The sequence below is a fragment of the Haemaphysalis longicornis genome, unplaced genomic scaffold, assembly GCF_048455015.1.
Source record: "Haemaphysalis longicornis isolate Haplotype H1 unplaced genomic scaffold, Haemaphysalis longicornis Haplotype H1 scaffold_278, whole genome shotgun sequence".
NCBI lineage: Eukaryota > Metazoa > Arthropoda > Arachnida > Ixodida > Ixodidae > Haemaphysalis > Haemaphysalis longicornis.
The window spans coordinates 64224-75977 of NW_027526327.1; positions in this window are offsets into that span (position 1 = coordinate 64224).

Genomic DNA, 11754 nt, shown 5'->3' on the forward strand with positions numbered 1-11754 from the left:
TAATTTTGCCAAGCGTACACGTTATCGGCTTGCTTCATAACAACACAGCTGAAGCGCACTCTTAGCCCTTAGTTTACCCAGAGCAAGTTACCGCAAACACATCTATGGGCTTCTGCGAAAACAGTACGAACATGAGATCAAGCTTGAGCACTGAAACCTTTTCAGCAAAAACGATGACTGAGAAGGCTCCTAAAATGATAAAATTTATCCCCAAATGATGGGTTGAGCAGGCATACTGCATTACTTTTCAAAAATTCAGCTATTGCAATTAACGAAACGTAGCCATGAATTTACAAATATCTCGAATCTTATTTGATTTGTGTGGCCTCAATTTTCACAAGCTTTCTACTCAACTTGCGCGTGTGAAAAACTAGCACAATTTTAGTTTTATTACCTGTGGCACTACACTACTGGTTAACCGGAACAGACAAAAAATGGGCCCATCTCCCCGCGAGGGGGACTCGAGTAAATGCGTCGCATAGGGGGTGGGTGTACTGCGTTAACGTTTAGTGTTTGGGGGGTTGGCGCTATCACGTGTACACCACGCAGCTATCACGCCGCTAGCACGCCGCTGACGACGTAGTTTGAATGAGTCAAGGATATAAGTCGCGTTCGTAGCCTTTGAGTCTGTGTCGGTTTTGTGGCGCAGTGGGAAGAGCACCATGTACCTCGCGTTTCGCCCACAGGTAGTGAATGCGTTGTATCAGCAGCTGCTTGACGTAGTTTGAATGAGTCAAGGATATAAGGCGCGTTCGTGGCCTTTCATTCTGTGTCGGTTTTGTGGCGCAGTGGGTAGAGCACCATGTACCTTGCATTCCGCCCGCAGGGTCGTGGGATCGAAACCAGGCGCCGGTAACTTTTATTTCTTTTTATAGTGTAGGCGGAGGCTGGCTGCTGCGGACGCCGACGCAGGGGTGACATCGTGAGTTATACAAATGCTCTGCATTTAAAACACAAAGAAGAAGAAAAAAGAACGGAAAGGCCGGGAGGTCAACCAGGTGTAGAGCCCGGTTTGCTACCCTGCACTGGGGGAATGGGGTTCAGGGAATAAAAAGGGGGGAGAAGAGGAAGAGATAGGAGTGGGAAAGCGCGCACTCTAGTCCCGTTTCGGGCACTATAGTCTTTCAAGCAAGTTCGTTTCACTCAGCAAACGTAAAAGGGCTTTCGTCGCCTTCTGCGAGGTCGATGGTGAAGACCGATGACTTAAAATAGTTTCCACCGTGAATGTTCGATTGTCCAATCGGCTCAGCGCGGTGGCAAGCACGCTCCTCTCCGACGAGTATTCGGGGCAGCGACACAGCACATGTTCTATAGTCTCTTCCGCCCCGCAGGCGTCACAGTGTGCACTGCTGGCCATCCCGATGAGGAAGGAGTAGGCTTTCGTGAAGGTCACTCCCAACCACAGTCTACAAAGTAAAGTTGACTGGGGTCGAGACAGCCCATACGGAATACGGCGCCGAAGAAGGGGATCCTGAATATACAGTCGGGGATTCGAAAAGTACGGTGTATTCCATTGCTGCATGGTAATCTTGCGTGCAAGGGAGCGAAGCGTCCTGGCGGCATCGGTTCTTGAAAGCGGAAGTGGAATGGTGCGGTCGCTCTCATGGCCTGTACGGGCAGCTTCATCCGCCAGCACGTTACCGATGACTCCGCAGTGACCTGGAAGCCACTGGAAAATTACGTCATGGCCGGCTGTGATGGCTTGATGGAATTTTTCTCTTATCTCTGTCACCAGTTGGTGTAGGGGGCCGTAGCGCAGGGCTGCGCGTAAGCTCTGTAAGGCAGCCTTGGAATCTGAAAAGATCGCCCAATTTTGAGGAGTAGCTCCGATGATATGGTCAAGAGCCTCACGAATGGCTGCAAGTTCTGTAGCTGTCGAGCTCGTGGTATGGCCAATACGGAATCGAATTGTTGCAAAATCTGCTGGCACAAACACTGCACCTGTCGAACTGGATGACGTTACGGAGCCATCTGTGTACACATGTTTCCGGTCGTTGTACCGTTCATGCAGTAACAGCAGCGTAAGCTGTTGAAGGGCCAATGATGACAAGTGGGCTTTTTTTCGAATTCCCGGAACACTGAGACGAATCTCAGGTTGTGCCAGGCACCACAACGGGGAGGTCGGTGTTGCCGCAGGGGCGTACCTTGAAGGGATTTCAGCCCTGTGCGCTGTGATAATGGCTGAAAAAGTAGATCGTGGTCTACTTTGAGGAAGCTGCGCCAGATGGTGAGAAGGCAGCCTCGTGAGGAGCCTGATGTACAGGCGTAGTGTTTCAGTAGCCACGTACGTTGTGGTGCCTGGCACAACCTGAGATTCGTCTCAGTGTTCCGGGAATTCGAAAAAAAGCCCACTTGTCATCATTGGCCCTTCAACAGCTTACGCTGCTGTTACTGCATGAACGGTACAACGACCGGAAACGTGTGTACACAGATGGCTCCGTAACGTCATCCAGTTCGGCAGGTGCAGTGTTTGTGCCAGCAGATTTTGCAACAATTCGATTCCGTATTGGCCATACCACGAGCTCGACAGCTACAGAACTTGCAGCCATTCGTGAGGCTCTTGACCATATCATCGGAGCTACTCCTCAAAATTGGGCGATCTTTTCAGATTCCAAGGCTGCCTTACAGAGCTATATAACCGCCTGCGCCTATTACCACTTAAGATTTACGAGATCAATTTGAATCCCACATACTGGACACCACGTAAAATCCTCTGCAAGTATAATGTCGAACAAGCGAACACCGATGATTAAGCCCGTACTCCGCTGATTTCACAAGTGCCCCGTACTGATCTTAAAGGAGCCATGAAGAGAAAATGCAAGTTGGTTTTATTCGAAAGATTTCGTGTTTTATAGTGCCCCCAGCACTTGTCCGGATACAAACGGTGCTTTATTCACTGACAAATTAAACAATTTAGGTTAAAATTTTGATTTTCCCGCTCAATCGTGCGTTTTCGTGGTCCCAAATGACATCACAGGAACCGACCGCTCTGCAGCCTAGAGAACCTTCATTCACGCATCCGCCGTACAGGGTAGAGACACGTATACGCTGGCGCCGCCATTTTCGGTTGCTCGCACGCCGAAGCAAGTCATTGTGTCAAAACCGCGCTAAAATTATCGCCGCAACGCGGTTTACTGAAGAAGTTTGAATCATATTGTCTGTTTCGCGTTGCTAGGTCTCGTGGGAAACGAAAAGAATAACGCGTTGAGCCCGTTGGCCCAATTGCGGCGGCACGGGACCGTTCAAAGGTTGTCTCCACCCTGTACAGCGGTGTTGGTTTGTTCCCGCGTTTCTTTACGTTCCGTAACCTAGATGGCGCCACCATACCGTGGCAAGCGTTTGGTTTGTTTTTGCCTGCATTTAAACCTGGCTTGTTTTTGTTCTGGGAGAAAATATTCGTTCCTTGAAACAGTGCTCGCTCGACAAATGGGGTCACGTAAGACACCGTTGCTTGCGTCAATCAGCCAGTGTCGTCTGAGACAACCCCAAGCCCCGTAGTGCTGTGCGGCCAAACCAAGCATGCTGTGCGCAGTACGAACAGCAGAACGCATCAGTACTTCTATGTTTACATGTGCTTTCGTAACTTCCACTGTTTGTCCCATCATTATTATTGCTTTGTAAAGAATGTGCCCTAAATTTAAGCGCAAATCGCTCGTTCGTCAAGTTTGTAAGCCTTACCTAATTTGCGTCTGCTTCTGCCAGCCTCCGCCAATCGCAGAGCTTAGCTCATGTGACATCATAGGTTCTGTTGCGGGAAATGAGCTGGTGGGTCGCATGACCATTCCCGTTTTTCCTAATTATGTAGCTTATTTGAGGGAAGTTTACGTTAAAAGTGGCGTCAGTATGATTCTAACGAGACAATCTTTTGAATGAACCAAACTTGTGTTTTCTTTTCATGGCTCCTTTAAAGGAGTACTGGCACGAAATTCTTGTGCTACGTTTTTTTTTTTTTTTTCATGATATAGGTGCATACGAGCCCACTAATCATAGAACGGCACATTAGACTGTCGAACGCAACATAAATAATTGTTTACAGCTCCGTTTATTCGTGCCAGTTTCGGTTTCGGTGGCAACCGCTCGTTACCGTGATAATGTTAGTCATATGACACGCAGGTTTCTTTGCCAGAAATTAGGTCCTGGCGACGCGCGTTCATTTTAACTAATTGCCTAATTTATGGTAATTAATTATTCATTATTTATTGATTGGGTCAAAAGTTAAATTGATGTGACAAGGGCTTGTGAGGTATCAAATTAAAGGTCTCGATAAAGGGAATCACGTGGGAGAAATTAAAAATCGCTTTCTGGTTATAGTCATGAGATAGTCACGTGAGTCATAGATTGGGTTACAAGTGAAACGATGCCACAAGTGCTTTGAGGTATCAAATTAAAGGTCTCGATTTGGGGAATCATGTGGGACAAATTAAAAATCGCTTCCTGGTTTTGTTATGAGACAGTCGCGTGAGTCATAGATTGGGTTTAAAGTTAAACTGATGCCACCGGGCTTGTAAGGTATCAAGTTAAAGGTCTCGATTAGAGGAATCACAGTGAGAGCCTAACGTGTTGATCTCTGTCCACCCCGAAAAATATTTCTATGGGGTTATTTCGAAACACGGGCTGATATTTTTTCAGCCACTACAAAAAAATGAAGTAGGGTTTGGATTTATCTGCTGTAACGGCCGAATGAAGTAAGCCTCAAAGCTAAGCTATCTGTTGAGTTTAGCTAGATGTCTATCTAATGAGCTGCATACGAACGATCGTCACAATGATAATCATAACCATTTCTTTGTCGACGCCTCGAATTCATACGGTATTGGAATGAGTATTCATGTTCGGGAAACGCACATGTGGCAATAATTCATCTTTTATCTTTGCGTAATGTGCCATATGCCCGCTCTACATGGTGCGAATTTACGTGCGAATTCGGAGCCGCAGCGTCGCTAGTGCGGCAATATGTCGTTTGGCTGCACAAGGTAAAATAATCCATACGATCGATTTTCGTTGCTGCCGAAGCTACAAAATAGGTCGTTTTGCCGCTCGAGCAGTGCCGCAAATGCGAATTCGCAAGTAAATTCGTACCATGCAGAACGGGCTATAGGTGATTAAATGTAATCGAGGAACGCTTAGGAGAGTTCCCATCCATCTGGCGTATTGCTAGAAATGTGGAGGTATTCGCGTTTCTTTTCACGCCCTCGTGCGTCGCTAGTAGTGGTGTTGTGGTAGTGGTGCTGTGGGGAAACACCGACCAATCGAAGGCCTACGTCACAGCAATTCCAACCAGTGTCCACAGCTTGAGAGGCACAGTTGAACACGAAGCGAGAAGCGACTTAAGGAGAGCCAAAGGGAGAATTGGCTCAAAATACAAGAAAACGTGAACAGTCCTAAGATGGCGTTACCGGTGGCACGACAGATGTGTTTGAAGCCTCTCCTAAACTTTCCTTATCTTCATGGTGGAATAGTTTACAAATGGCGGCGCCAGTATTCAGATAGTTGTGAATAGTTGTACCGAGACGACACAAACGGGTATCTCAATATTGAGATACACGTATGTCGAATTATTCATTACACTAGTAAACAGCAGAAAAAAAGTACAGTGCTGTTACCTTAAAAGAGTAACCCTGCGAAACGTCTTGAAGGGTGCATCACGGCGCTATTGCGCCGCGTATTCCCTAAGAAAGGGGTGACGTTACCATGAGTATTCTTGGTGACAGTCATCCTTGGCGGCGCATCACGTGACTGTGGCGTTACTCTTTCTGTCGGCGGCTCGCAACATACTCTCTAGAGCATGAAGTCGTTTATGCCAAATTTCACTACAGGAAAGTCTGACACTGCAATCATGGGACTGCTGGAAAACGTTACATTTTTACTTCCCCTGCCTTTCAGATTCCTGTGCTTCGTGATTGACAACTGTCTTTTCCGGACAGTGTCTCGGGTTTCTTTTCCTCCTAGCAGCACGACGCTCCCTATGCACCACTTAAGAGCAAGCACTGCTGGCTTTCTTGAGACGCTGTGTGTTGCTTTTTTTTCGGGCTGTTGCTAATTCGCGGAAATTAGCGATAGAAAGAAGAAGTCTGAACAGATGGTGAGAACGCAGGAAAATTGGATCGAAATGAGCAAACTTCGACTGCATCCATGATTGGGGAGGGGGAGCGGAGGGAACCAGCGTGGAGGGGGGGGGGGTAGAGAAAAAGGGATTTTACAAGCACAAGTGGAAGAAGACTACTGTCTTTCGATGACATTTGCTGCAAACTAAGCATTTAAGCGGCCTTATTTTATTATTTCAGTTCAAAATTCAAGTTATAGGGGTTTAACACGCCGAAGCTGTGCACCTGGGCCTCGAGGGCTCTGGATTAATTTTGACCATCTGGTGATCTTTGACGCGCAGCGCGATCTCGACATACGATCGTCTTTTTTTCTCCTCCATATTAAAAGCAGCCATTGTGGCCGGGATCGAACCCACGTCCTTGGGCTCAGCAGCATAACGGAGACACTGCAGCGGGTGGTATTTTCAGTTGCTGCCGTAAGACCGATTGGGGATGTAAAGCTGCTTCCGAAGCGCTGGTTCGTTATGTGCATATTTGTTTACTACCCAAAAAACGTAAAACCCTATACATATATTTACCATCCTGGTACATTATTGTGTTGGGGCTACTTTGTTCCACATGGTATATCAGCCACGAGTAACAAAGTAGCAATAAATAGGCAAACAAATGAATGAATTTGATTTGATATATAAAGCAAAAGCATTATTTCAAGTTGCAAGGAGATGCCACCGCAGTAGAAATGTGACTTTCCATGAAATAGTGGAGGGCGTGATAAAAAGTTTTGCATGTTTTTTAAGAAAAATATTGAAAATTAAAAAAACGACTCCAAACATAAAAAAAAGACATGCACTTCAAAAGGCTGCTGAAGAGCTTTGCAAAAAATTAGTTGGGGGCATTCCTTTATGGTTTTTATGACGCCGAATTCGGCAAAGATATCTATTTCGTGTGAAAATACACCCAAACAGCAATTTTTTGTTGAAGCAAACGACTCCTGCCGGGGATACGGTAAGAGCCCTGGCTGCCTTTTGCGATCAGGCAGCTGTAGATAACATTCTATTGGGAAGCCCCGGAGCTGCGGTGACCCCTCCGCCTGAAGAGCTCATTCCTTTCCCATTCAGATACGGGACGGAAAGTCCGCAGGAAAATGGAAGATGCACAAAATCTTTCCTTAGAATAGGTGAGCTTGAAGAAAGCATAAACTGAACAGGTCTGCTGGCGGCGAGCTTTAAAAGGGTTTTCCCCGAACGACCCATAGCCGACTTTGATTTTCGGATGCAGGGATCTGGTGCAGATATTGGATCGTCGCTTCCACAACCAGCGCGATCACACATTAATAGCACAATTTTTCAACACACCATCAGCCCCTTTCTCACAGGTGCAACTTCGTTTTTACAGTCGGGCAGGTGGTAACAATCCCTAGTGGCATTACGTTGACATTTTTTGACAGGAAGTAGTTTTTAACTTCTCCCCACGTGATTCCCCTCATCGAGAGCTTTGATTTGGTACCTCACAAGCCGTTCTGGCATCACTTTGGCTTTTAACCGAATCTAGGACCCACGTGACTATCTCATCACAATTACATCGAAGCAATTTTTAGTTCGTGCCATGTGATTCCCCTCATCGAGACCTTTATATTGATACCTCACAAGCCCTGGTGACAGCATTCTGATTTTTATCCCAATTTATGACCATAACCAGGAAGCGTTCTTTAATTTGTCCAATGTAATTCCGCTCATTGAGACTTTTGATACCTCACAAGCCCTAGTGGCATCACTCGACATTTACCCAATTTATGGCACACGTGAATATCTCATGACTGTAACAAGGAAGCGATTTTTAATTCCTCCTACGTGATTCCCCTCATTGAGATATTTACTTTGATACCTCACAAGCCCTAGTGGCATCACTTTTACTTTTAACCCATTGTATGACTTACATGACTACCGTATAAACCGGATTATAGGTCGACCCGGTATATAGGTCGACCCCCTACCTTGAGGTGGGAAAAGTTGACGAAAAAAATAATTCGGCACAGAAGCGCACTCACAATGTCGATATTTATTTTCGACGCCCGTCCGTCACTGCCACTCACTATGCCTGCCGAAGTCACTCATCCGAGCTTTCGGAGTCGTCCAAGGATGACTGCTTCGCACTGTTATCTTCCATGCCATCAGGCGCGTTGCTGATGGAGCACTTCCTGAACGCTCGTGTAACCATGTCGTCGGGCAGCGACTGCCCAGAGAAGGACACCCAGCTTGACACGGTCGCAACCGGTCCGTATAGGTCTTTTTGTTGTCGCCGGCTATCCACTCATTGTACAGTTTGCGGAGCCCGTCCGCGCATGGCCTCCGGAGCGATCGTGAGCGAAGTTCCCAGACGAAGTTCCCGGGCGAAGTCCGCCACTTTGTTCTCCAACTCGGGGTGCACCGCTTGACGTCCACGGAACGATCGGTTTCGGGGGTTGCACGCGCACAGCTTAGCTTTCTGGTTCCGCCAGTACCGCACACTTTTCTCCGAAACGCCTAACTGGCGTTGCGCCGCCATATTCCCATTCTGCCGCGGTGAACTAACGTCGACTGCCGCCACTCATCTCAGAACAGAGACGTACAGAAATGTACGCACGCACGCACAATAAAAGAGTAAAAGACGAAAAACTAGAGAAAAGCGAAATCAAATAAAGGCCTGATAGTGCGAGAGAGCAGTCCGACACGAATGGCGATGGCGACGGACTGCGCTTAACCATTGTTGTCAGACAACGATTTACATTCTGCCAATGACCGCTATATAAGACGAGGGGTGACTTTTGTGCGGATTTTTTTGGAAAAAAACTCGACCTATATTCCGGTTTATACGGTATCTAAGGACTATTACCTAAAAGCGATTTTTAATTTGTTCCGCGTGATTTCGCTCATCGAGACCTTTAATTTGATACCCTTCAAGCCCTAGTGGCATTACTTTGACATTGAACTCAATCTATCACTCACGTGACTATCTCATGACTATACACATGAAGCACTTTCTAATTTGTCAAAAGTGATTCCTTCATCGAGACCTTTAATTTGATACCTAACAAGCCCTAGCAGCAGCATCTTGATTTTTAAGACAATTTACGACTCGTGTGACCATCCCATGACTATAACCAGGAAGTAATTTTTATTTTCCACACATGATTCTCCTCATCTAGAACTTTAATTTCATACCTCACAAGCCCTAGTGACATCAATTTGACTTTTAACCCAATCTATCACTCACGTGACTATCTCACGACTAAACCGGGAACGATTTTTAATTTATCCCACGTGATTCCACTTATCGAAAAAAGTCTCACTAACAGAACGCTTACTCTTCCGTCGTAAAACTGAGAGATACCCTCCTGGAACGTTTGATGAAGAACGACCGTTCGTCGAAGCAGAGAAGCATATAAGGTTGCATTATATGAAGAAATTGTGCCAGAAAACTATCTGCTACTACGGGCGGGCTCATAAGACGTGCCGCTGGAAACATCCCCCTCGCGAGGGGCACGATCAAATGCAGAGCATTTCCGGGGGCGCACGACGTTAAGTAGTTTGCGTTACGTAATGTTGTTGCACTTGTGGCAACTGCTGACGAGGGAGCGCTCGTCAGCAGTAATTTGAATGAGTCAAGGATATAAGGCGCGTTCGTAGCCTCCCATTCTGTGTCGGCTTTGTGGCGCAGTGGGTAGAGCACCATGTACATTGCGTTCCGCCCGCAGGGTCGAGGGATCGAAACCAGGCGCCGGGCAGTATTTTTTTATATAGTGTAGGGGGAGGGGTGCGGACAACGACTACGGACGCCTACGGACGTCAACGTGGGTGACATCGTGAGTTACTGAAATGCTCTGCATTTAAAACTTTAATTTGATACCTCACAAGCCCCAGTGTCATTACTTTGACATTTAAACCAATCTATCACTCACTTGAGTATCTCATGACTATAACCGGGAACGATTTTTAATTTGTACCACGTGATTCCCCCTTATCGGCACCTTTAATTTGATACCTCACAAGCCGTGGTTACATCAATTTGGTTTTTAACAAAATCCATGACTAATGAATAATGAATTAAGTACGTAAATTAGGTAAATAATTAAATCGAACTCGTATCGCCCAGACCTAATTTCTGACAAAGAAATGCGCGTTTCATTTGACTAACATCATCACGGAAACGAGCGGTTGCCCCTTTAAAAAACGCGGAAACACGCGTGGACCACATCCACACGCCAGGGCATGTCCCGAATATTTTTGCGATTTTCTTCCGTGGGTGGCGCTATTGAACGGCGCCAGCAGCGCCACCTGTCCCACGTTCGGACCCCAATTGGGTTTTACGCATTCTTGGAGATTCCCCTAAAATTTGGAGTAAGTGAGCAATTTAAATGCAATAATTCATACCCATGACACCACCCTCGGACTCAGTATAGCAATTAGGCGAGAGTGCTGGATAGTGACGTCACTGTTTTATTGCGCAGTTCTTAGGTCATTTGCTTAAACTGGTCACGTAACCTAGTTCAACCAAGTTAGATGAAAATACACTTCGCCGGGATTTGTATTGGTTGCCAACTAAATTACGAAGCGCTGGCGTGTGTTCTGCACAGCGTGAGTCCTGGATTATATTGGTTGGCGCCTGACTGACGCGGGGATTGTATTCACTGGTGTTTGGATTATATTGAGCGGGAAATCATGTAGATAGATCGTAAACCGTCTCAAATTCAGTGTAAGGCGCGTGGGTTTGGGTTCACAAATCAGATTTTAGAATATTTGATACGAGCAGCGCTGAAAGCCTTTGAGTTCTGTCGTAAAACATGTGAATAGTTAGGTGAGCGCTAATTGCTGGTTTTAGTTTATTAACGTAGGCAAATCGAAGTATATGCTTCAGGAAAGAAAGAACAATCTGCAAATATTTGTTTGTGGGCGATATATAACGATTAACATTTGCCGCAAGTGACTGATAACACCTCAGAGTTCCCGACGATGCGGTGAAATTGAGAAGCAAATTGACAGAAAGAATAGTCTTGATTGGTTCCGCATTTTCGCCTCCCTTAGCTTGCCTCTTTGCAAGAGCTGTAACCGGGCAGTAGGCAACTTTTCTGTCACAAGTATAACGTGTTTCGGTTAACACGATGGCGATAAAATAAAACAAATAGTTGTTGAGAAGTGCGGCTGTGCGTTTGTGTTTATGCCTTGTGGATTAAAGGGGCCCTGAAAGGTGTTTTGAGCACACTAAATTGACTAGCGCAATCGTTAGATTGGGTCGTCAACATCATCTGTGCCAGGTATTACTCTTTTACGCGCAGCGGAAAGCTCACACTTTTGTTGCAAAGTTGGTCGCTTTTTTCTCACCCTTTCCTTCGTGTTTTTGGACGCCGCCATCTTCACATGTCTACATCATCGATTCCCAGATGTTCGTCATGAGCTAGACATCCTGCTATTGGGCGGCTTTTTCACGCACTTCCGGCAAAGAGATGAGTCGTCTGCTCAGCGTCGGCTCGCCGGCTGATCTGCCAGCGGAGTGCCGGAGTGCTTGGACATTTTACGACAAACGAAACAAGTGTAAACAAACGCTTAACCGTTTGTATTAAATGCAACAGGGCCATAACACGACATGAATATTCTCTTACTTGAGTACGTTCCATAAAGAAAGCGTTGAAGCCCCGTGGCACTTCTTTCTTGCAATCGCAGAGAACGCCCTGAGCCGA